Genomic DNA, 12146 nt, shown 5'->3' with positions numbered 1-12146 from the left:
CTGATTTCACTGATTCCTTCTAAACATGTGAGATGTATTTTTTATATGCAGATATGCAAATAACCATTATAGTATCAATTTGGTCAAACAATTGCTTTGCAACACAGATTACCAAAATCAAACAAGTTAACAGGTAAACACTGACATTTTCCTAAAGGTTTTTTAAGTTTTATGAAAATATTAGGGATGTAGGCTTTATAGCAATTTCTCATTGGACTATGGATGTTCGGATTTCAATGATTCATTTTAAACATGTGAGATATAATTTTTATATGCAGATATGCAAATATCCTTTATTGTAACAATTTGGTCAAAGATTTTTTTCCAACACAGATTACCAAAATTGAACAAGTTAAGAGGTAAATACTTACATTTTCCAAAAGGAAACCTTTTACTATGCACCAAAAACCTAAAAAAACTATAACTCTGTGTACATCATGCACATCATTGTTTATGTTGTATTTATTTTCCTATGGGAATTACATTTAGAAATGTACATTCTTTACAACATTGTCATCCATTGAATTCATGCAGAGTTTGAAGATTTCAAATAGTGACAAAAAGAATTACTTGACCACGAAGGGACACGAACCCACAATCTTCTGATCAGAAGTCAGACACCTCATCCATTATGCCACGCTGTCATCTATGTTGAAATTGTCGAACCTGTGGAAGGTGTGGTAATAGTAACCTCAAGTATAACATTCAAAATTTAGAAGCTTTTTCTAGAGGTATGTTTTGGAAAAACTTGCATATGAATTACAAAATGAAATCCAACATATTTTAGTGATTTATGTTGAGTGAACATTACAAAGTATACCTTTCACATAGCCTAGATTTTGTAAAATCCTTAACTTAGTTGAGAAATAACTTAACTTTTCTATAGGCATGCTATAAAGTTTTATAAAAAGATTAGGGATGTAGGCATTAGAGCAATTTCTCATTGAACTATGGGTGTTCTGATTTCACTGATTCCTTCTAAACATGTGAGATGTATTTTTTATATGCAGATATGCAAATAACCATTATAGTATCAATTTGGTCAAAGAACTGCTTTGCAACACAGATTACCAAAATCAAACAAGTTAACAGGTAAACACTGACATTTTCCTAAAGGTTTTTTAAGTTTTATGAAAATATTAGGGATGTAGGCTTTATAGCAATTTCTCATTGGACTATGGATGTTCGGATTTCAATGATTCATTTTAAACATGTGAGATATAATTTTTATATGCAGATATGCAAATATCCTTTATTGTATCAATTTGGTCAAAGATTTTTTTCCAACACAGATTACCAAAATTGAACAAGTTAAGAGATAAATACTTACATTTTCCAAAAGGATACCTTTTACTATGCACCAAAAACCTAAAAAACCTATAACTATGTATACATCATGCACATCATTGTTTATGTTGTATTTATTTTCCTATGGGAATTACATTTAGAAATGTACATTCTTTACAACATTGTCATCCATTGAATTCATGCAGAGTTTGAAGATTTCAAATAGTGACAAAAAGAATGACTTGACCACGAAGGGACACGAACCCTCAATCTTCTGATCAGAAGTCAGACGCCTCATCCATTATGCCACGCTGTCATCTATGTCGAAATTGTCGAACCTGTGGAAGGTGTGGTAATAGTAACCTCAAGTATAACATTCAAAATTTAGAAGCTTTTTCTAGAGGTATGTTTTGGAAAAACTTGCATATGAATTACAAAATGAAATCCAACATATTTTAGTGATCTATGTTGAGTGAACATTACAAAGTATACCTTTCACATAGCCTAGATTTTGTAAAATCCTTAACTTAGCTGAGAAATAACTTAACTTTTCTATAGGCATGCTATCAAGTTTTATAAAAAGATTAGGGATGTAGGCATTAGAGCAATTTCTCATTGAGCTATGGCTGTTCTGATTTCACTGATTCCTTCTAAACATGTGAGATGTATTTTTTATATGCAGATATGCAAATAACCATTATAGTATCAATTTGGTCAAAGAATTGCTTTGCAACACAGATTACCAAAATCAAACAAGTTAACAGGTAAACACTGACATTTTCCTAAAGGTTTTTTAAGTTTTATGAAAATATTAGGGATGTAGGCTTTATAGCAATTTCTCATTGGACTATGGATGTTCGGATTTCAATGATTCATTTTAAACATGTGAGATATAATTTTTATATGCAGATATGCAAATATCCTTTATTGTATCAATTTGGTCAAAGATTTTTTTCCAACACAGATTACCAAAATTGAACAAGTTAAGAGGTAAATACTTACATTTTCCAAAAGGATACCCTTTACTATGCACCAAAAACCTAAAAAACCTATAACTATGTGTACATCATGCACATCATTGTTTATGTTGTATTTATTTTCCTATGGGAATTACATTTAGAAATGTACATTCTTTACAACATTGTCATCCATTGAATTCATGCAGAGTTTGAAGATTTCAAATAGTGACAAAAAGAATGACTTGACCACGAAGGGACACGAACCCTCAATCTTCTGATCAGAAGTCAGACGCCTCATCCATTATGCCATGCTGTCATCTATGTCGAAATTGTCGAACCTGTGGAAGGTGTGGTAATAGTAACCTCAAGTATAACATTCAAAATTTAGATGCTTTTTCTAGAGGTATGTTTTGGAAAAACTTGCATATGAATTACAAAATGAAATCCAACATATTTTAGTGATTTATGTTGAGTGAACATTACAAAGTATACCTTTCACATAACCTAGATTTTGTAAAATCCTTAACTTAGCTGAGAAATAACTTAACTTTTCTATAGGCATGCTATAAAGTTTTATAAGAAGATTAGGGATGTAGGCATTAGAGCAATTTCTCATTGAACTATGGGTGTTCTGATTTCACTGATTCCTTCTAAACATGTGAGATGTATTTTTTATATGCAGATATGCAAATAACCATTATAGTATCAATTTGGTCAAAGAACTGCTTTGCAACACAGATTACCAAAATCAAACAAGTTAACAGGTAAACACTTACATTTTCCTAAAGGTTTTTTAAGTTTTATGAAAATATTAGGGATGTAGGCTTTATAGCAATTTCTCATTGGACAATGGATGTTCGGATTTCAATGATTCATTTTAAACATGTGAGATATAATTTTTATATGCAGATATGCAAATATCCTTAATTGTATCAATTTGGTCAAAGATTTTTTTCCAACACAGATTACCAAAATTGAACAAGTTAACAGGTAAATACTTACCTTTTCCAAAAGGATACCTTTTACTATGCACCAAAAACCTAAAAAAACTATAACTATGTGTACATCATGCACATCATTGTTTATGTTGTATTTATTTTCCTATGGGAATTACATTTAGAAATGTACATTCTTTACAACATTGTCATCCATTGAATTCATGCAGAGTTTGAAGATTTCAAATTGTGACAAAATGAAAGACTCGACCACGAAGGGACTCGAACCCTCAATCTTCTGATCCGAAGTCAGATGCCTTATCCATTAGGCCACGCGGTCATCTTTATAGAAGTTGTCGAACCTGTGGAAGGTGTGGTAATAGTAACCTCAAGTATAACATTCAAAATTTAGAAGTTTTTTCTAGATATATGTTTTGGAAAAACTTGCATATGAATTACAAAATGAAATCCAACATATTTTAGTGATTTATGTTGAGTGAACATTACAAAGTATACCTTTCACATAGCCTAGATTTTGTAAAATCCTTAACTTAGCTGAGAAATAACTTAACTTTTCTATAGGCATGCTATCAAGTTTTATAAAAAGATTAGGGATGTAGGCATTAGAGCAATTTCTCATTGAGCTATGGCTGTTCTGATTTCACTGATTCCTTCTAAACATGTGAGATGTATTTTTTATATGCAGATATACAAATAACCATTATAGTATCAATTTGGTCAAACAATTGCTTTGCAACACAGATTACCAAAATCAAACAAGTTAACAGGTAAACACTGACATTTTCCTAAAGGTTTTTTAAGTTTTATGAAAATAATAGGGATGTAGGCTTTATAGCAATTTCTCATTGGCCTATGGATGTTCGGATTTCAGTGATTCATTTTAAACATGTGAGATATAATTTTTATATGCAGATATGCAAATATCCTTTATTGTATCAATTTGGTCAAAGATTTTTTTCCAACACAGATTACCAAAATTGAACAAGTTATGAGGTACATACTTACATTTTCCAAAAGGATACCTTTTACTATGCACCAAAAACCTAAAAAACCTATAACTATGTGTACATCATGCACATCATTGTTTATGTTGTATTTATTTTCCTATGGGAATTACATTTAGAAATGTACATTCTTTACAACATTGTCATCCATTGAATTCATGCAGAGTTTGAAGATTTCAAATAGTGACAAAAAGAATGACTTGAAAACGAAGGGACACGAACCCTCAATCTTCTGATCAGAAGTCAGATGCCTCATCCATTATGCCATGCTGTCATCTATGTCGAAATTGTTGAACCTGTGGAAGGTGTGGTAATAGTAACCTCAAGTATAACATTCAAAATTTAGATGCTTTTTCTAGAGGTATGTTTTGGAAAAACTTGCATATGAATTACAAAATGAAATCCAACATATTTTAGTGATTTATGTTGAGTGAACATTACAAAGTATACCTTTCACATAGCCTAGATTTTGTAAAATCCTTAACTTAGCTGAGAAATAACTTAACTTTTCTATAGGCATGCTATAAAGTTTTATAAAAAGATTAGGGATGTAGGCATTAGAGCAATTTCTCATTGAACTATGGGTGTTCTGATTTCACTGATTCCTTCTAAACATGTGAGATGTATTTTTTATATGCAGATATGCAAATAACCATTATAGTATCAATTTGGTCAAAGAATTGCTTTGCAACACAGATTACCAAAATCAAACAAGTTAACAGGTAAACACTGACATTTTCCTAAAGATTTTTTAAGTTTTATGAAAATATTAGGGATGTTGGCTTTATAGCAATTTCTCATTGGACTATGGATGTTTGGATTTCAATGATTCATTTTAAACATGTGAGATATAATTTTTATATGCAGATATGCAAATATCCTTTATTGTATCAATTTGGTCAAAGATTTTTTTCCAACACAGATTACCAAAATTGAACAAGTTAAGAGGTAAATACTTACATTTTCCAAAAGGATACCTTTTACTATGCACCAAAAACCTAAAAAACCTATAACTATGTATACATCATGCACATCATTGTTTATGTTGTATTTATTTTCCTATGGGAATTACATTTAGAAATGTACATTCTTTACAACATTGTCATCCATTGAATTCATGCAGAGTTTGAAGATTTCAAATAGTGACAAAAAGAATGACTTGACCACGAACGGACACGAACCCTCAATCTTCTGATCAGAAGTCAGACGCCTCATCCATTATGCCACGCTGTCATCTATGTCGAAATTGTCGAACCTGTGGAAGGTGTGGTAATAGTAACCTCAAGTATAACATTCAAAATTTAGAAGCTTTTTCTAGAGGTATGTTTTGGAAAAACTTGCATATGAATTACAAAATGAAATCCAACATATTTTAGTGATCTATGTTGAGTGAACATTACAAAGTATACCTTTCACATAGCCTAGATTTTGTAAAATCCTTAACTTAGCTGAGAAATAACTTAACTTTTCTATAGGCATGCTATCAAGTTTTATAAAAAGATTAGGGATGTAGGCATTAGAGCAATTTCTCATTGAGCTGTGGCTGTTCTGATTTCACTGATTCCTTCTAAACATGTGAGATGTATTTTTTATATGCAGATATGCAAATAACCATTATAGTATCAATTTGGTCAAAGAATTGCTTTGCAACACAGATTACCAAAATCAAACAAGTTAACAGGTAAACACTGACATTTTCCTAAAGGTTTTTTAAGTTTTATGAAAATATTAGGGATGTAGGCTTTATAGCAATTTCTCATTGGACTATGGATGTTCAGATTTCAATGATTCATTTTAAACATGTGAGATATAATTTTTATATGCAGATATGCAAATATCCTTTATTGTATCAATTTGGTCAAAGATTTTTTTCCAACACAGATTACCAAAATTGAACAAGTTAAGAGGTAAATACTTACATTTTCCAAAAGGATACCTTTTACTATGCACCAAAAACCTAAAAAACCTATAACTATGTGTACATCATGCACATCATTGTTTATGTTGTATTTATTTTCCTATGGGAATTACATTTAGAAATGTACATTCTTTACAACATTGTCATCCATTGAATTCATGCAGAGATTGAAGATTTCAAATAGTGACAAAAAGAATGACTTGACCATGAAGGGACACGAACCCTCAATCTTCTGATCAGAAGTCAGACGCCTCATCCATTATGCCATGCTGTCATCTATGTCGAAATTGTCGAACCTGTGGAAGGTGTGGTAATAGTAACCTCAAGTATAACATTCAAAATTTAGATGCTTTTTCTAGAGGTATGTTTTGGAAAAACTTGCATATGAATTACAAAATGAAATCCAACATATTTTAGTGATTTATGTTGAGTGAACATTACAAAGTATACCTTTCACATAGCCTAGATTTTGTAAAATCCTTAACTTAGCTGAGAAATAACTTAACTTTTCTATAGGCATGCTATAAAGTTTTATAAGAAGATTAGGGATGTAGGCATTAGAGCAATTTCTCATTGAACTATGGGTGTTCTGATTTCACTGATTCCTTCTAAACATGTGAGATGTATTTTTTATATGCAGATATGCAAATAACCATTATAGTATCAATTTGGTCAAAGAACTGCTTTGCAACACAGATTACCAAAATCAAACAAGTTAACAGGTAAACACTTACATTTTCCTAAAGGTTTTTTAAGTTTTATGAAAATATTAGGGATGTAGGCTTTATAGCAATTTCTCATTGGACAATGGATGTTCGGATTTCAATGATTCATTTTAAACATGTGAGATATAATTTTTATATGCAGATATGCAAATATCCTTAATTGTATCAATTTGGTCAAAGATTTTTTTCCAACACAGATTACCAAAATTGAACAAGTTAACAGGTAAATACTTACCTTTTCCAAAAGGATACCTTTTACTATGCACCAAAAACCTAAAAAAACTATAACTATGTGTACATCATGCACATCATTGTTTATGTTGTATTTATTTTCCTATGGGAATTACATTTAGAAATGTACATTCTTTACAACATTGTCATCCATTGAATTCATGCAGAGTTTGAAGATTTCAAATTGTGACAAAATGAAAGACTCGACCACGAAGGGACTCGAACCCTCAATCTTCTGATCCGAAGTCAGATGCCTTATCCATTAGGCCACGCGGTCATCTTTATAGAAGTTGTCGAACCTGTGGAAGGTGTGGTAATAGTAACCTCAAGTATAACATTCAAAATTTAGAAGTTTTTTCTAGATATATGTTTTGGAAAAACTTGCATATGAATTACAAAATGAAATCCAACATATTTTAGTGATTTATGTTGAGTGAACATTACAAAGTATACCTTTCACATAGCCTAGATTTTGTAAAATCCTTAACTTAGCTGAGAAATAACTTAACTTTTCTATAGGCATGCTATAAAGTTTTATAAAAAGATTAGGGATGTAGGCATTAGAGCAATTTCTCATTGAGCTATGGCTGTTCTGATTTCACTGATTCCTTCTAAACATGTGAGATGTATTTTTTATATGCAGATATACAAATAACCATTATAGTATCAATTTGGTCAAACAATTGCTTTGCAACACAGATTACCAAAATCAAACAAGTTAACAGGTAAACACTGACATTTTCCTAAAGGTTTTTTAAGTTTTATGAAAATATTAGGGATGTAGGCTTTATAGCAATTTCTCATTGGCCTATGGATGTTCGGATTTCAGTGATTCATTTTAAACATGTGAGATATAATTTTTATATGCAGATATGCAAATATCCTTTATTGTATCAATTTGGTCAAAGATTTTTTTCCAACACAGATTACCAAAATAGAACAAGTTATGAGGTACATACTTACATTTTCCAAAAGGATACCTTTTACTATGCACCAAAAACCTAAAAAACCTATAACTATGTGTACATCATGCACATCATTGTTTATGTTGTATTTATTTTCCTATGGGAATTACATTTAGAAATGTACATTCTTTACAACATTGTCATCCATTGAATTCATGCAGAGTTTGAAGATTTCAAATAGTGACAAAAAGAATGACTTGACCACGAACCCTCAATCTTCTGATCAGAAGTCAGACGCCTCATCCATTATGCCACGCTGTCATCTATGTTGAAATTGTCGAACCTGTGGAAGGTGTGGTAATAGTAACCTCAAGTATAACATTCAAAATTTAGATGCTTTTTCTAGAGGTATGTTTTGGAAAAACTTGCATATGAATTACAAAATGAAATCCAACATATTTTAGTGATCTATGTTGAGTGAACATTACAAAGTATACCTTTCACATAGCCTAGATTTTGTAAAATCCTTAACTTAGCTGAGAAATAACTTAACTTTTCTATAGGCATGCTATCAAGTTTTATAAAAAGATTAGGGATGTAGGCATTAGAGCAATTTCTCATTGAGCTGTGGCTGTTCTGATTTCACTGATTCCTTCTAAACATGTGAGATGTATTTTTTATATACAGATATGCAAATAACCATTATAGTATCAATTTAGTCAAAGAATTGCTTTGCAACACAGATTACCAAAATCAAACAAGTTAACAGGTAAACACTGACATTTTCCTAAAGGTTTTTTAAGTTTTATGAAAATATTAGGGATGTAGGCTTTATAGCAATTTCTCATTGGACTATGGATGTTCGGATTTCAATGATTCATTTTAAACATGTGAGATATCATTTTTATATGCAGATATGCAAATATCCTTTATTGTATCAATTTGGTCAAAGATTATTTTCCAACACAGATTACCAAAATTGAACAAGTTAAGAGGTAAATACTTACATTTTCCAAAAGGATACCTTTTACTATGCACCAAAAACCTAAAAAACCTATAACTATGTGTACATCATGCACATCATTGTTTATGTTGTATTTATTTTCCTATGGGAATTACATTTTGAAAAGTACATTCTTTACAACATTGTCATCCATTGAATTCATGCAGAGTTTGAAGATTTCAAATAGTGACAAAAAGAATGACTTGACCACGAAGGGACACGAACCCTCAATCTTCTGATCAGAAGTCAGACGCCTCATCCATTATGCCACACTGTCATCTATGTCGAAATTGTCGAACCTGTGGAAGGTGTGGTAATAGTAACCTCAAGTATAACATTCAAAATTTAGATGCTTTTTCAATAGGTATGTTTTGGAAAAACTTGCATATGAATTACAAAATGAAACCCAACATATTTTAGTGATTTATGTTGAGTGAACATTACAAAGTATACCTTTCACATAGCCTAGATTTTGTAAAATCCTTAACTTAGCTGAGAAATAACTTAACTTTTCTATAGGCATGCTATAAAGTTTTATAAAAAGATTAGGGATGTAGGCATTAGAGCAATTTCTCATTGAACTATGGGTGTTCTGATTTCACTGATTCCTTCTAAACATGTGAGATGTATTTTTTATATGCAGATATGCAAATAACCATTATAGTATCAATTTGGTCAAAGAATTGCTTTGCAACACAGATTACCAAAATCAAACAAGTTAACAGGTAAACACTGACATTTTCCTAAAGATTTTTTAAGTTTTATGAAAATATTAGGGATGTTGGCTTTATAGCAATTTCTCATTGGACTATGGATGTTTGGATTTCAATGATTCATTTTAAACATGTGAGATATAATTTTTATATGCAGATATGCAAATATCCTTTATTGTATCAATTTGGTCAAAGATTTTTTTCCAACACAGATTACCAAAATTGAACAAGTTAAGAGGTAAATACTTACATTTTCCAAAAGGATACCTTTTACTATGCACCAAAAACCTAAAAAACCTATAACTATGTATACATCATGCACATCATTGTTTATGTTGTATTTATTTTCCTATGGGAATTACATTTAGAAATGTACATTCTTTACAACATTGTCATCCATTGAATTCATGCAGAGTTTGAAGATTTCAAATAGTGACAAAAAGAATGACTTGACCACGAACGGACACGAACCCTCAATCTTCTGATCAGAAGTCAGACGCCTCATCCATTATGCCACGCTGTCATCTATGTTGAAATTGTCGAACCTGTGGAAGGTGTGGTAATAGTAACCTCAAGTATAACATTCAAAATTTAGATGCTTTTTCTAGAGGTATGTTTTGGAAAAACTTGCATATGAATTACAAAATGAAATCCAACATATTTTAGTGATCTATGTTGAGTGAACATTACAAAGTATACCTTTCACATAGCCTAGATTTTGTAAAATCCTTAACTTAGCTGAGAAATAACTTAACTTTTCTATAGGCATGCTATCAAGTTTTATAAAAAGATTAGGGATGTAGGCATTAGAGCAATTTCTCATTGAGCTGTGGCTGTTCTGATTTCACTGATTCCTTCTAAACATGTGAGATGTATTTTTTATATACAGATATGCAAATAACCATTATAGTATCAATTTAGTCAAAGAATTGCTTTGCAACACAGATTACCAAAATCAAACAAGTTAACAGGTAAACACTGACATTTTCCTAAAGGTTTTTTAAGTTTTATGAAAATATTAGGGATGTAGGCTTTATAGCAATTTCTCATTGGACTATGGATGTTCGGATTTCAATGATTCATTTTAAACATGTGAGATATCATTTTTATATGCAGATATGCAAATATCCTTTATTGTATCAATTTGGTCAAAGATTATTTTCCAACACAGATTACCAAAATTGAACAAGTTAAGAGGTAAATACTTACATTTTCCAAAAGGATACCTTTTACTATGCACCAAAAACCTAAAAAACCTATAACTATGTGTACATCATGCACATCATTGTTTATGTTGTATTTATTTTCCTATGGGAATTACATTTTGAAAAGTACATTCTTTAAAACATTGTCATCCATTGAATTCATGCAGAGTTTGAAGATTTCAAATAGTGACAAAAAGAATGACTTGACCACGAAGGGACACGAACCCTCAATCTTCTGATCAGAAGTCAGACGCCTCATCCATTATGCCACACTGTCATCTATGTCGAAATTGTCGAACCTGTGGAAGGTGTGGTAATAGTAACCTCAAGTATAACATTCAAAATTTAGATGCTTTTTCAATAGGTATGTTTTGGAAAAACTTGCATATGAATTACAAAATGAAACCCAACATATTTTAGTGATTTATGTTGAGTGAACATTACAAAGTATACCTTTCACATAGCCTAGATTTTGTAAAATCCTTAACTTAGCTGAGAAATAACTTAACTTTTCTATAGGCATGCTATAAAGTTTTATAAAAAGATTAGGGATGTAGGCATTAGAGCAATTTCTCATTGAACTATGGGTGTTCTGATTTCACTGATTCCTTCTAAACATGTGAGATGTATTTTTTATATGCAGATATGCAAATAACCATTATAGTATCAATTTGGTCAAAGAATTGCTTTGCAACACAGATTACCAAAATCAAACAAGTTAACAGGTAAACACTGACATTTTCCTAAAGATTTTTTAAGTTTTATGAAAATATTAGGGATGTTGGCTTTATAGCAATTTCTCATTGGACTATGGATGTTTGGATTTCAATGATTCATTTTAAACATGTGAGATATAATTTTTATATGCAGATATGCAAATATCCTTTATTGTATCAATTTGGTCAAAGATTTTTTTCCAACACAGATTACCAAAATTGAACAAGTTAAGAGGTAAATACTTACATTTTCCAAAAGGATACCTTTTACTATGCACCAAAAACCTAAAAAACCTATAACTATGTATACATCATGCACATCATTGTTTATGTTGTATTTATTTTCCTATGGGAATTACATTTAGAAATGTACATTCTTTACAACATTGTCATCCATTGAATTCATGCAGAGTTTGAAGATTTCAAATAGTGACAAAAAGAATGACTTGACCACGAACGGACACGAACCCTCAATCTTCTGATCAGAAGTCAGACGCCTCATCCATTATGCCACGCTGTCATCT

General features: G+C 31.0%; 2 non-coding genes across 2 annotated transcripts; both read right to left on the bottom strand.

Annotated features, from left to right (window-relative positions):
- Positions 1-3448: 3448 nt before the first annotated feature.
- TRNAR-UCG (transfer RNA arginine (anticodon UCG)) lies at positions 3449-3521 on the bottom strand. Its single transcript has one exon. It is a non-coding gene; the product is annotated as a tRNA-Arg (tRNA).
- A 3763-nt stretch (positions 3522-7284) lies between these two features.
- Positions 7285-7357, bottom strand: TRNAR-UCG (transfer RNA arginine (anticodon UCG)). The gene has a single exon. It is a non-coding gene; the product is annotated as a tRNA-Arg (tRNA).
- Between the last annotated feature and the right edge of the window lie 4789 nt (positions 7358-12146).

This window comes from Taudactylus pleione, unplaced genomic scaffold (genome assembly GCF_031769625.1).
Source record: "Taudactylus pleione unplaced genomic scaffold, aTauple2 ptg000612l, whole genome shotgun sequence".
NCBI classification, from domain to species: domain Eukaryota; kingdom Metazoa; phylum Chordata; class Amphibia; order Anura; family Myobatrachidae; genus Taudactylus; species Taudactylus pleione.
This window is presented reverse-complemented; position numbering and strand designations above follow the sequence as displayed.